This window comes from Rhea americana, unplaced genomic scaffold (genome assembly GCF_003343005.1).
Source record: "Rhea americana isolate MKP2758 unplaced genomic scaffold, rheAme1 scaffold_179, whole genome shotgun sequence".
Classification (NCBI taxonomy): domain Eukaryota; kingdom Metazoa; phylum Chordata; class Aves; order Rheiformes; family Rheidae; genus Rhea; species Rhea americana.
Genome location: NW_028185916.1, coordinates 1155383 through 1168111, shown reverse-complemented (window position 1 = coordinate 1168111; position 12729 = coordinate 1155383).

The following is a 12729-nucleotide window of genomic DNA, read 5'->3' as shown; positions in this document are numbered from 1 at the left end:
TGGAGGAAAGATAATAAACAGGCAGGTCAAGAAACACCACAGTACAGAGGATTTTGTTATTCCTGCAACATTTGTCACCAGATGCTAGCCTTCCAATAAATCTTGCTTTGAGAAATAGTTTTTAAGTCTTGCTTAGATCTGACAGCTGTAAAAGTCCCCTGTGAACTCTCAAAAGGCAATCTCAATCCAGCTGCTGGTGTTTAGGGCTACACAAAATGAAAAGTGCTGATAAATGACAATCTTTCTTCTAATAGGTTTTACAAACATGGGGGCTGAATGTGGGAATGTTGGAAGCTTTTTTATTSACTTGCCAAAAGCAATGGCTGCTTTAACTTGCACATCTGAAACAGTAAAAACACGCRATGATGCAAGTAGCTGAGTAATGCTATGTATTCCTAGTGAGGAATAAATATCTTTTCGTTAACTAAACACTACATGGAAGAGAAATGAAATGCAGAGAAGACTCAGACTTCAGCGTAAATCCTCATGCTGAGTGTTCAACACCATTGCAGTATTGGCAGGTGATGCAGGTTAGGCTGCCTAGCTCAGCTTCCTCAGTTTCTTTGCCTTAAATAGGTGGTGCCTAAGATCGTTCAGATTACTAGATAAGGGGCTATTGCTCATATTGGAGTATTTTTAGGAACTCAGTAATTACGGCCATAGTGGCATAAAGAACTCTCCATTTGCTCGTTTTAAAAAATTCTCTTATTAACGCATTATTAGAAGATAGGTGGATAGGTTCCTGTTAGTCAGCACTAGTTTCATTTTTTTTGCTGTAGTGTGTGTGTGTGTGTGTGTGTATATATATATTTATTTTTCCCAAATGAGTAGCCCTTTTAATTAATGTTTTAGGAACATGTTATTCCAGGTAATACATGAATACATGTTGCTATTACAGTCACCCGGAGCTCAGCTTCTTGGACAGGTAATCGTCACTGGGTCTGTGGATGTGAGATCCTCTGAAACTAGGGTGAGCAGAGAGCACTGGCCCTCTCCTGGGTGTGCAGGAGCCCTGGGTTGGGGATGTGGAGCAGGGGGGTTGTGAGCCCCACAGCTCACTGCGGCGCAGGTGCTTCAGAAGCGGCGGTGTGACAGCAAAGCTGCCAGCGGAGGGAAGTAAACTTTCTGCAGGCAAACATTAATCTTTCAAGGTCACACACCGTATCGGAAGCCAAGCAGAGAAATCCCCCCTCTTCTAGCGAAATAAATCCTCTTCCTTGAATTAAAGTCTGCACTTAAACCTTCATAGCACAATCCAAGGCATTTTTGGAAAAAGCAGTTGCTCGCACACATACCTCTCTGGCAAAAATTGGGGCACTAAGAAGATTAAATCTCATCCTTTTGCCCGTCTCTAAATACATTACGTGGCTGCAATACATTGCTGTTAGGTCACAGTACTGAAAAAGAAACAACAAACCCCAGCTGCAGTACCCCTCTTTTGCAGATACCCGTGGCTGGTTTTTGGACAAAATGATCTGAGTCACTGATCTCTAATGGGCCTATTTAATTCCTGCCAACGCCCAAACTGCCTCTTGTGTTCCTCAGCTGAAGGTTCCAGCAACATGCAATCGTCAGAAAGAGTCTTTGCCCTAGAAGCAAGGCAGTCTTTCTCTGTGTTAAAAGCATCAGTATAATATAGTGGCTACATGTGTTTAACTCTTAATGATTCTTCCCTCCCACTTTTCTTTTAATTTCCTCTGCCTTTTTAACAGTTCTCCTTTATTCTTTCTACCTCCTATTTTAGGATTTTGCAGCAGCAGAGAAGAGAAGATTTTGCCATAGCAATTTTGAGGAGTCTTTTGTATACAGGCATCACTGAATGTAATGGCACTATGTAAGTGGCACTTTATTTTCCAGATGATTTAGATGCTTTCTAGGCTCCTTYCTCAATATCATTCAAGACCCTGCAGCAGTGAGCCAGTGGAAATGGATGGTATGGGAAATTCAGCAGAGAAGGGAACTTCAAGGTAAGATGCTACTGCTCACTCTGCCCTGGGAAAAGACAGAGGTTGTCCCCAACTAAAGTGGGGTAGGTGGTGGCGCAACCACAGGTACTGGTGGCATCCCATGAGAGCCTGCTGCATGGCACTGCTGCTTCCTGCTTCTTCCTATGAATTCAGGTCTTGCATCTCCCTGCCCCAGGCAGCAGGAAAGACTTGCTACTGCTGAGTGTGGTCGGAGGAGTGTGAGGAGCCACGCAGAAAAGCATCTGGGCTTTGGTCCCATCTGCTGTCTTGTTTCTTGCAGGGTGGAGGGTAGGTCCCAGGCCATGCCCCTTGGGTGCAGGCATGTGCAGAGAGATGGAGAACATAGGACACTTATTTTTTCCTCTTAGATTTAAAAAAAGGCACTAAATAAACATGTGCAAAGCATTATTTATTACTACTTTATTGTGGGCACATGTGCCCACACAAGCTTACAGAGACATTAAATTTACCAAGTCAAGCACTCAGAATACTTGTGCAACCTTAGTACAGCCCTCTGTGTACACRTTTACAAAATAATTTTTAATTACGTAACTGTATGCTGGAAGGAAGCATCAGAGTGGGAGGAATGGAGAATGAAAGAGTYGCAAACTACTTCTTGGGGATAGCAATGGCGAAAAAAAATGAGGGTGCAGTCGAAAAGAATGAGGGGCTGTGCTGTGGGCCTCTGGGCTGTGTATAGCTGCAGATGGGCAAAGACTGATGAAGAAAAGGTGCTTTCATGATGAAGGTTTATCTGAATGGTGCTCTGGAGACTTGGCTTTGCTCAGTGCCTTTGTCAGTGTGTCCTCACGGAGCAGGTCATGGGAACAAAGCACATTTCTCGTGATTGCTTGTGTGAGCTGCTTTTCCTTGGTGCATCATTACAGCCCCCGGGGACTGATTTGCTGAAGTGCTGGCTTGCAGCCGCAGATCAGGTCRGCGGTAGGTGCGCTTTGAGCGCATAACCGTGACGTTGCAGTAAGTGTTTTAAAGTCAGATCTGAGGTGTCTCATTTGGGCACGCAATATTCAAGTGCAATATATTGACATTATTTTCTGTTTGTCTTAGTTTTCAGCCTAAAAGTGTGTGTAGGGGGAAGTCATCCCCTCCCCCAAAGAAATGGCATTTATACCTCTAAGATTTATTAAGTGTTATATCATTATGGTAGGTGCCATAAAAAAAAAATAAGGAAACTAATAATTCTGTCTTCAGAGCAAACCATGAACAGTGTGCAGTAAATATGTCTTGGTGGGCAAAACGTATGGGGCTAAAGTGAGAATACAAATAAAAGCTGTGCTGAGCTGGACTTTGCAAAGATATTTAAAAGAAGCGTAAAGCTGCTTATGTTTAATAATGTAAAAAGAAAAATAGGAGGGGTTTTCATGGAGAAAGAGGGCTGAACGGAAGCAGTACATAGTCCTGGGCCTGTCCGGTCAGCGCTTAGTGCGCTGGGAGCTGTGCCGAGACTCTAGCGCTGCTCGTGGGAGCTGGACCCCGTTGCAGTGCTCTTGGTGTGATTCTGTAAGTCAAAATGAATTCCCCAGGGAGGGCTGGTGCACTCCTGGCTCTTGTCTACACCAGTGTCTACTCTTTGCTGCATCCTGCTAGGCTTGTGCTGTTGGTGCTGACTGTTGGCAGCTCTTTCTGAGGGTCCATATCTTGTATTTTTAAAATGAGGAGAATGTCCTTTTATCATTAAAAAGTAGGTCTGTTAGTTTTGTTGCATATCTGCTTGTTTTGCCTCACAGGAGGATTAACTGGAGCATTTTGCTAACTTCATGCTGTGTGCTCATTCACGTCCTTCCAGCATGTCCCTTCTGATTCATGTTCTCTCTAAAATAAACAGTCTCAGTTGTTCCTGTTTTCTGGCAATTTCACTGGATGAGCCATGGTCCTTTGCAAAACTCCAGGGACTGTTCACATATCTATATAGATAAATATATTTTTAAATTCAGATCTCTTTCTGGCATGTTAGTCATGTTTATCCTTCTGTAGAATAGGCTTTTTTAATACCTCAGGTTTCACAAAGTTTTCGCTTAAAGATTTAAYGTGGAGAAAAAAGAAAAGGGCTGATCTTGAGACATTCTAGAGCAGTTAGCCTAACTTCAGCCCATGGAAAGATTCTGGGACAAATCATTAAACAGTTAAAATACCAGCTGCTGAAGATGGAGTACTTAAAAAAAAAAAAAAAAATCAGGATTAAATCATGTCAGAGTAATCTGATTTCTTTCTTGGGCAGGATAACAGACCGAGTACACAAGGCAGAGAGATATATAATTTGACTCTAAACTTTTGACTTTTTAATCACAGTATCTTTATATACAACACAAATATTTCCAGTATGGAACCACTGCACACAGTGGATTGAAAACTCCTGAAAAGGAGAAGCAGTTCACTGCCAGACTGAGAGGGTATTTAAAGTGGGGCCAAACCAGCCCGCTTCTCTGTTCAATATTTTCATTAAAGACTTGGATAACGTAATAGGTTACCTGGGTCAAATGTACAGGGGACCGCAAGCTGATATGCTGTAAGCACAATGGAAGACAAAATTGGCATTCAAAAGAGTCTTGTTGATACGGAGGGCGGAAAAGAAGACCTAAATCCACATGACCAAGTTCAGCTTTGCAAAGCCCTATGCCTAGGGAAGGATAAGGGACAAACTGAAATGAAAATTGGAGAACAACTGCCCAGGCAGCATGAGTGGCAGAAAAAGATCTTGAATTGGACAAGATCAGTGTTAGGGAGTTCTTGCAAAAACACAATTTCATTTAATGAATTTAATAAGGATGTAGACAAATTGGAGAGAACTTGAGAGCAACAAAGGAAAGAAGAATTTAGAAGGCATACAATATAAGGAAAGTTGGAAGCAGTGGTTGTTTCATATAAAGAAAACAAAATGCAAGGACACTCTTAACAGTGTCCCAGTTGTAATAGGTTCTGTACAGAAGGTGGCTACTAATTATTCTCCTTTTTTTCTCCTTGAGGCAGGCCAGCAGATCATCAGTTTAACTTGCAAGAACTAAATTTAGGTTAGAAGTTAGGAAAAGCTTTCTAACAGGTAGTGTAAGATGGAAGCAGATCTCAGAAGGGTTCAGGACTCTTCTCTGGAGGTTTTTAAGAGCCACATGTTTGGTGGAGCAGGAGCTGAGATGAACCCAATCCCTACATTAGTACAAAAGAGGGAAGTGTAGGGTGTCTTAAGTACCACTTCGACCCTACTTTCCTTTGATCCTGTTACTTCCCCACTCCCATTGGCATAACGGGCTTTTGTTTATTGATTTTAACCTTTTGAATACAATCTCTTAATAGACCAAGCTTCCTATTTGGATTTAAGTTTGCATTAGAGTCTTTCTTGAAGTTTTATTCTTGTAGTCACCTGATAGCTTTTTCTATTTTCTGTCTGAAATCCTGCTCCTGTGAAGTCTTTTATTTATGGGAAGGCTGTTTCAGCTAGCACGTTGAAAATACGGTCAGGCAGAGTACTTGAACTGTTTGACCCCATCTAAAACTCGTCACAATTTTTAACTTACAGGCTAGGCCAAACCTTATTAAAGCTTGAGTGAGCAAGAGATGCAAAATGTAAACACACGAGCTGCTTCATAGAGCGAATGGCAGAAAATGCCAGCAGCCTTTACTTAAAACAAAAGGAACCACAAGGCTGTTTGCAGTAGGCTTTAGTTATGCAGTGCAACGAGCCTTCTTTTTTGCTCTTAGCGAGTTTAAGAGGAAGGGAGTGGTTATTGCAATAATGGTTGACAAAAGCAGTAAATTACATTGCAAACCAGAATGAGGTATGGAGCAAAAGACTAGAGGGACAAGTCACTGGGTTTGTGCTGCTGAAGAAAAAGCCTGCTTGCCCTGATTGCGAGCTGGATGTGGCTTCAAGCTGCGAGTGGTGATAGGCTCTGCTGTTTGATCCTGTGTTCACGGAAACAAAGCTTCATGCACCCTCTGCAAGTAAATACGATTTCATCAAAGTTACCTGGCTCTATCATGATCTCCTCATCATCAAAACAACTGTCAGGATCCTGAATTTTGATAAATTGCTTGAATCAAAAATGAATGAGTGTTGCAAAACCTTGGTTTAAAAGAAGTACAGCTCACAGGAACAGAAAATTAGCTCATATCATTATTTGTGCTCAAGCAGATGATAGATATTGCTACTTTCTTAACCAGCACACTTCAGACAAATAACCAGCCTTCTGTCCTGTTCTTGTTCTAATTTCAGTGGTCTTGTGTAAGTAAGAGGAAAGATGCAATCTTTTGATTGAGGATCTTAGAAGTTTCTTGTATTTCAGTTTCCAATCAACAAAGAACCAGAGAACTGAGACCCTTCAGTTTTGCACCTCCATGTGCCAGTACAGGTTGGAGGCTGACCCGCTGGAAAGCAGCACTGCAGAGAGAAGACTTGGGAGTGCTGGTGGACAACAAGTTGACTGTGAGCCAGCAATGTGCCTTTGTGGCCARGAAGGCCAATGGTATCCTGGGCTGCATTAGGAGGACTTGCCAGCAGGTTGAGGGAAGTGATCCAGCTGCTGTCCTCAGCCCTGGAGAGGCCTCATCTGGAGTACTGTGTCCAGTTCTGGGTACAAGAGAGACTTCAAGCTACTAGAGAGAGTCCGGCGTAGGGCTCAGAGGTCAGATGATCAGAGGGCTGGAGCATCTGCCCTATGAGGAGCAGCTGCAAGAGCTGGGCCTCTTCAACCYGGGGAAGATGAGACTGAGGGGGGATCTTATCAACATGTATAAGAACCTGAGGGGAGGGTGTCAAGGGGATGGGGCCAGACTCTTTTCAGTGGTGCCYGGTGACAGGACAAGAGGCAACGAGCACAAAGTGAAGCATGGGAAGTTCTGCCTGAGCGTGAGGGTGACAGAGCACTGGAACAGGTTGCCCAGAGAGGTTGTGGAGTCTCCTTAAAACCTGCCTGGATGCGATCCTGACTAACATGCTYAGGTGACTTTGCTTGAGCAGGGGGATTGGAGTGGATGATCTCCCCTTCCAACCTCAACTGTTCTGTGATTCTGTAAAGCACTGTAATGGAGAAACATTGCTTAGGCAACACAAACAGCTCTCTAAATCTTGGAGGTTCCCTGGAAGGCTTTTGCTTTAGTGTCTCCTCCTCCACCCTATACACACATTTTTCTTTCCTTGTTAATGGCAAGTATAATGGAAGAAGGAGAAAGATTTCTCTCATTCATCATGGTACAATTCCTTTTACATTGGCATTTTCACTGTCTTGGAAGTCACAGTTATAAATGTATTTTTAATATTGAGTTGCTCCAGCTCTACCACATGGTTTCTTATGAATGCTTTCTTGCTAGTAGATCAGTTTTTAATGTGAACCAACACCCTTCCTTTCACCATGTGCTACAACAGATTTGTTCTTCGGTGTGCACTCAAATGTTGTAACAATTTTAAACTCYAGACATGTCCTGTTTTGTATATTCTGTGGCAGAATCAAAGCTGAAATGATGTTTGCAAAATGTGATTTTAGATGTACTGTTGATTTTGAAGGATGACAGAGCTCTACCAAGAATGTGTACYCCACATGATCTTCTGAGTGTTTCCTATAAAGCATCCAGCAAATATAATTTTCTGAAAGTATTTTCCTCTGTAGCAATGGGTAAAAAAGAAAAATCAAGTATGCTTTTTRTGATAGTAACACCTAGTTGCAGAACGTGTCCTGACATAAGTAATGTGGTTGCTCTGCTCTTTCAGAAATAGCATGGGGAATAAAAAGTAGAAAAAGCTGACCTTTTGCCAATGATAATGCATTCATGGGTCTGTTTGTGCAGCTCAATATGCAATGCTATAATTAAATTCTTCTATATGAATGACACATGTCAAATGAAGCTAGGAATATTTAGCATCATATACATAACAATTACATGTTTGATTGCATGAAATATAAAATGATGCCAGCAGCTCCTGGTCAAAAAGCTTATTTAAAAAAAAAAAAAAAAAGCCATACTCCTATGCATATTTTGGGAACTTTAGACCTGTCATTCTGTGATATCCTCAGATATCCTCTTGTTCTGTTTCCCTTCTAACTAACTGTTTCTTTTAGCTTCAGTCCTCAGATGTGTGTTTAAGCTGTGTAGCAACGTAATATTAAGTCATGGCTCACAATGGTCACTAAAATCTCAGGCTGCTGTCTCTGACCTACAGCCACTTTCAGAGCTGAGTTTTGGGTTTCTATAACACAACTGCCAAGGATGTGCAACAGATACTGAGAGGGCATAAAGGTGCTATTGGTGAGGTAGTGTTCACTGGCACACTTTGTTTCTGCCAAAAGCAGGTATTAGCACCTGCATTCATGAGACCTGTCAGAAACTTCTCTGAGATGAAATGCTTTACTTTTCAGTAAAGAAGTTATAAAACTTCCTTAAAAACAATGTGAAAGGGGCCAGACTGAATAAGCACTATTATCATGGAATGACCATTATTAGTATGTGAGAAATGAACTTGGAAGTAGAATAATATCAACGAATACACGTGCTTTGAAAAATATGGAAAGGACTTAAAGCATCTTCATATCTGAGAGAAGGATGTGTGTTTATGTATGTATACATACATATGTAAGAAGGTAAACAAAGTATTTACATTAGAAACCTCTGTAGAGAGTTGTTTATTTGTTCAGTTTTGTGCCACCAGTATTTGCTTATGTACATTACTTACATTCTATGCAACTGCTGAAGCACTTGTTCTGCTATGCTGCAAAATACAACCAATCTCCATCAAGCAAAGAGGAAACAGAGCACTGCAGTGATTTGAAGAGATGTATCCAGAAAAAAATCTAGACAAGAAGGAATATCTGCACAGTGGGTATGAGGAGACAGCCTACAATGTATCCTTTTTTTATTACTATTTTTTAACCTTATGATTGGTATCAGGGTCTAATTAGTGCTGTTTTTTTTTCTTTCAAATGCTTGGATAATSTTGAATGAAAGCTTTTAAAATCACCTCTATTATCCTATAAAGAGTCTTAGGGAGCTCTGATTGCTTCATTTTCCAGCAGTGAAGTTTTTTTTTTTTCCAGTTCTCTCACATGGCAAGCACCCAGAGGACTTAATCCCTGTGCTTTTTGTTATGTAGCAGGCTGACAGCAATATCAGCTTTCAAGACTTCAGTTAGATTGACATTCATGAGCAGAAGGTATGCATTTCACCTTCACCATGACCTCCCTAAAGCCAACGTGACGTTGTGCCATATACATAATTTTTCTATTCCATGACAGTAAAGCCATACAAGGATGTCTCTAATGTTATCTGGGGTGACAAGAGAATTAAGTCCTTCTGTCACCATTTCCATCATGCTGCTGATTGCCATGCAGATGCTTTGTCTATGAAAATCACCTGACTTGTTCAGTAACCTTCTGCAGCGCAATGACCAAACACCAAATTAAGGCATACTTCAGGGCTTAGTTTTATGCCATCCCTCATCTCAACTTTCGAATGACTTCAGTGTATCAAGTGGCAGATGACTGTGAAGATGTACAGATGACATTGCTCACTGGTAGCATGTTGATTTTTAAAGACTGAGACATGGACCTTAGTTTTTGTGCTTGTTAATTCATTCATTAGCACTTCTGCTGTGATTGCCYGCAAGGCTAAATACATTCAGTTTTTTTAATCCACAGAATGTAAGCATGAGAAGCAGTCTAAAATCCTCCTCCCTTTGAGGTCTAAGGGGAAAATGTTTCATTGATGACTTAGGGGCTACTCTTCTGAAAGCAGAGATGAGGTGAGCTCATATACTTGGAACTATTTTTGAACAGAAATACCCTGATTTTGGTATTTGTGACTCTGTTCTGGCATATCACAGCACCTGTGTTGGGCTTTGCAATTCAGTTTTTCAGGAAAGAGGAAATCAGTGATGCAAACTTGGGTAGGCAAGTGTGATTTGTTTTACCTAAACATATATGCTACCCCTGGAAGAGCTAGGGATGTAAGCCACATACTGTCTTTCCTACTTTCTTAATTGGAGCTCACAAACCAATTCCTGTTTCCCAGGAAACTACTGTTAAAATAATTACTTAATTACTTCTAGGTAGACATAGTAGATAGGAGTGTGAAACTCCTGAGCTCTGCCTAAGCGGTCATGTTAAAAAAACAAAAACAAAAACAAAAACAAAAAAAACAAAAACAAAAAAACCCAAAAAACTACAGAAATATTTTCATCAAAGATTAAAAATGTACATCTTTTAAATGTCTGAAATATAGTTTCTCTTGATTTGCCACCAAAATAAAATTGGACAAAATATTTGGATAAAACATTTTTAATGTGTATTTTGCAATATTAATGAAAATACAAGAGGAAAAGTTGCTATAAAACAAAAATGGAAACATATTTCTGAAAATACCTTATTAATTGTCTTGATTTTGTATGACTCAGATACGTATTTTTCGGTGAAAGAAAGTGCACAACTTCTTCTGCCCATTATTATTTCCATGATTGAGTGTAATATCACTTTTCCATGACTGTTGCTCTAAGACAATTTAAAAAAATATTTCCTCTTGACAGTGTCTCATACTTGGATGGCTACTAGATTTCTTACTATATCACTTCAGGAATTTTTCTGCTTCACTTTAAGAGAAATAAGTTAGTATGTTGTCTTTGTAACTGGCAAACAAGGTGCTCATTTTTAAGTTAGAGTAGAGCCATCCAGAAGTAAGAAACTTGCACTTACTTTTAATTGAAAAATGATAATACAGCAATTATTGAGAATGCTTTGCTCAGATTGAGTCAATTATTATTAGCCAGTTGCCAGACAGGGTTTTGCAAATTGAACTAAATAATTGTACTATGACTACAAAAATCATACTTGCAGCGCCGATCAGAGTAGCAAATTGCATTGCTGAGGAAGTAAATACACAGTTATGCCTCAGTGACTGTAAAGCGTGTATGTGCTCTGACTTAGGCAGTCTCATTTAAGAGCAATACTTCTCATATTTTTGAGTTCACRTAGTTATGCCTGCATTGTCTATGATGGAGAGGAGAAAATATCCCTAAGGTCAGCTTCATCTTGTTGCATTAAGACAGAGGCCAGTGAAAATGGATTAAAATGGTACTTAAATTGCAAACACATCACTATGAAGTGTATTGGAATTGAAAATGGCTTTTTGTTTGTATTCCAGTTATTGTACCCATTAGAGAATATACTGGGCTTAAAGAAAAGGCTAGCAGTGAATTGTGGTGGATACATATGAATCACTTATCTTTTTCTACTGCCTTATGTATCATTCTACTTGGAGCCTAGAATTAGCATTATTTGTCTTGAAAATCACATTTCCTTCACATCTATGACATTTTCCTCAAGAAATGAAAAAATATTGTTTGTACTTATGCTGAAAAATATAGGTTTATGCTATTATATTAACTTTAACGTAACTACAAATACTTCTTACAAAATGCACTGCTAGCAATATCAAWGATGTACAAAGTCAAATCTATGGATTTATGGAGGAAGTTTTTCAATGGCATGCAGTTAGCCTTTTTTCCTCCCTTTTGAAGTCTTCTGCAACTTATTGGTTCCTCTAAAAGTGTTAGGATGACCTATTTTAACTTAATTCACGGTTACTGTAGTAAGTGGAGTACTCTGAGTGGTGACCTAGAGAATCAGAGCAGTTTGCCGGGAACCGGCGCTGCTGGGGCTGCCAGCTGGCAGAGGGCCTTTCTGTAAGAAAAAAGATCATTTGGGGGGCCAGTTCCTGGGGCTCAGAGAAGCCAAGGGTGGTCAGCAATAGGGGATTTCGGTAGCAACGTGCTTTGGGTAGCTGCCAAGGTGAAAGGGGAGAGTGAGTGCAAGGGGGGGGGTGGAAGAGGCCTTGAGGAGGTGGCCTGGGTGAGCCTGTGTGCTGTGAGAGGTGTGAAAACGTGAGCGGGCAGCTCCTGGGAGTGGGAAGTTATTCAGTTTTATCAAGGAAAAAAACACCTCAGCTTGAAATGTTAATGTAACAGGTAAACAGGCACCGTGTGTTGCTTGGTTCGAACTGGTGGATGTCTTATGATGCTTCTCTGTTAGCAGTGGCAGGAATTGGGCTAGTAAAAATAATTTATTTTTTAAGCTGATAATTATTCAGTAGCAGGTGATGGGATGAACAAAAAAGTCCAGTAAGTGCAAAACTCACAGATTTGCCTGGAAAGGCTTTAATATTTGATGCTGAGATTGATTTTTATGAGCAAACTTACGGTTGCAGCAGGTATTAGCTAAAATGGCCTGGGAAAGGGATGTGATTTATTTCCTCTGCCGCCTCTCCTCCTGCTCGAAGTGGCGGCCGTGCCTCTCGTTTCAAGCTACGCGGCGCGGTTACGGCCGGGTCTGGCGCTGGCTGCTTTCCCCTTCTCCGAGGTGGCGGCACACTTAGCCTCCAGGCGCGGAGTTTCCTCCACGATTTATTTCTGTTCCCAGTTTCAGGCCGCGAGATTCCCCGGAGCGCTCGTTCGCACGGAGGCGGGTCTGCCGCGTGCCAGTGAGGGTCTGCAGGGATGGGCGCTGGCGGGACGAGGGGAAACGCACCTCACCCTTAGGGCCAGGCTTGTGGCGGCAGGGATGGCTGCTCCGGGCCGGGACACCTGGTCCTGCCCTCGTATCTCTCAGGCCGGCTGCTCTCATGTCGCATGCCCATTGTACCCTGGTTTGTGTAGGCCAAGGTGGGAGCGCGCCCGGCGGCCATTTTGGGGAGGCGCCCCAGGATGCGGCGGCCATTTTGGGGAGGCGCCCCAGGATGCGGCGGCCATTTTGGGGAGGCGCCCCAGGAT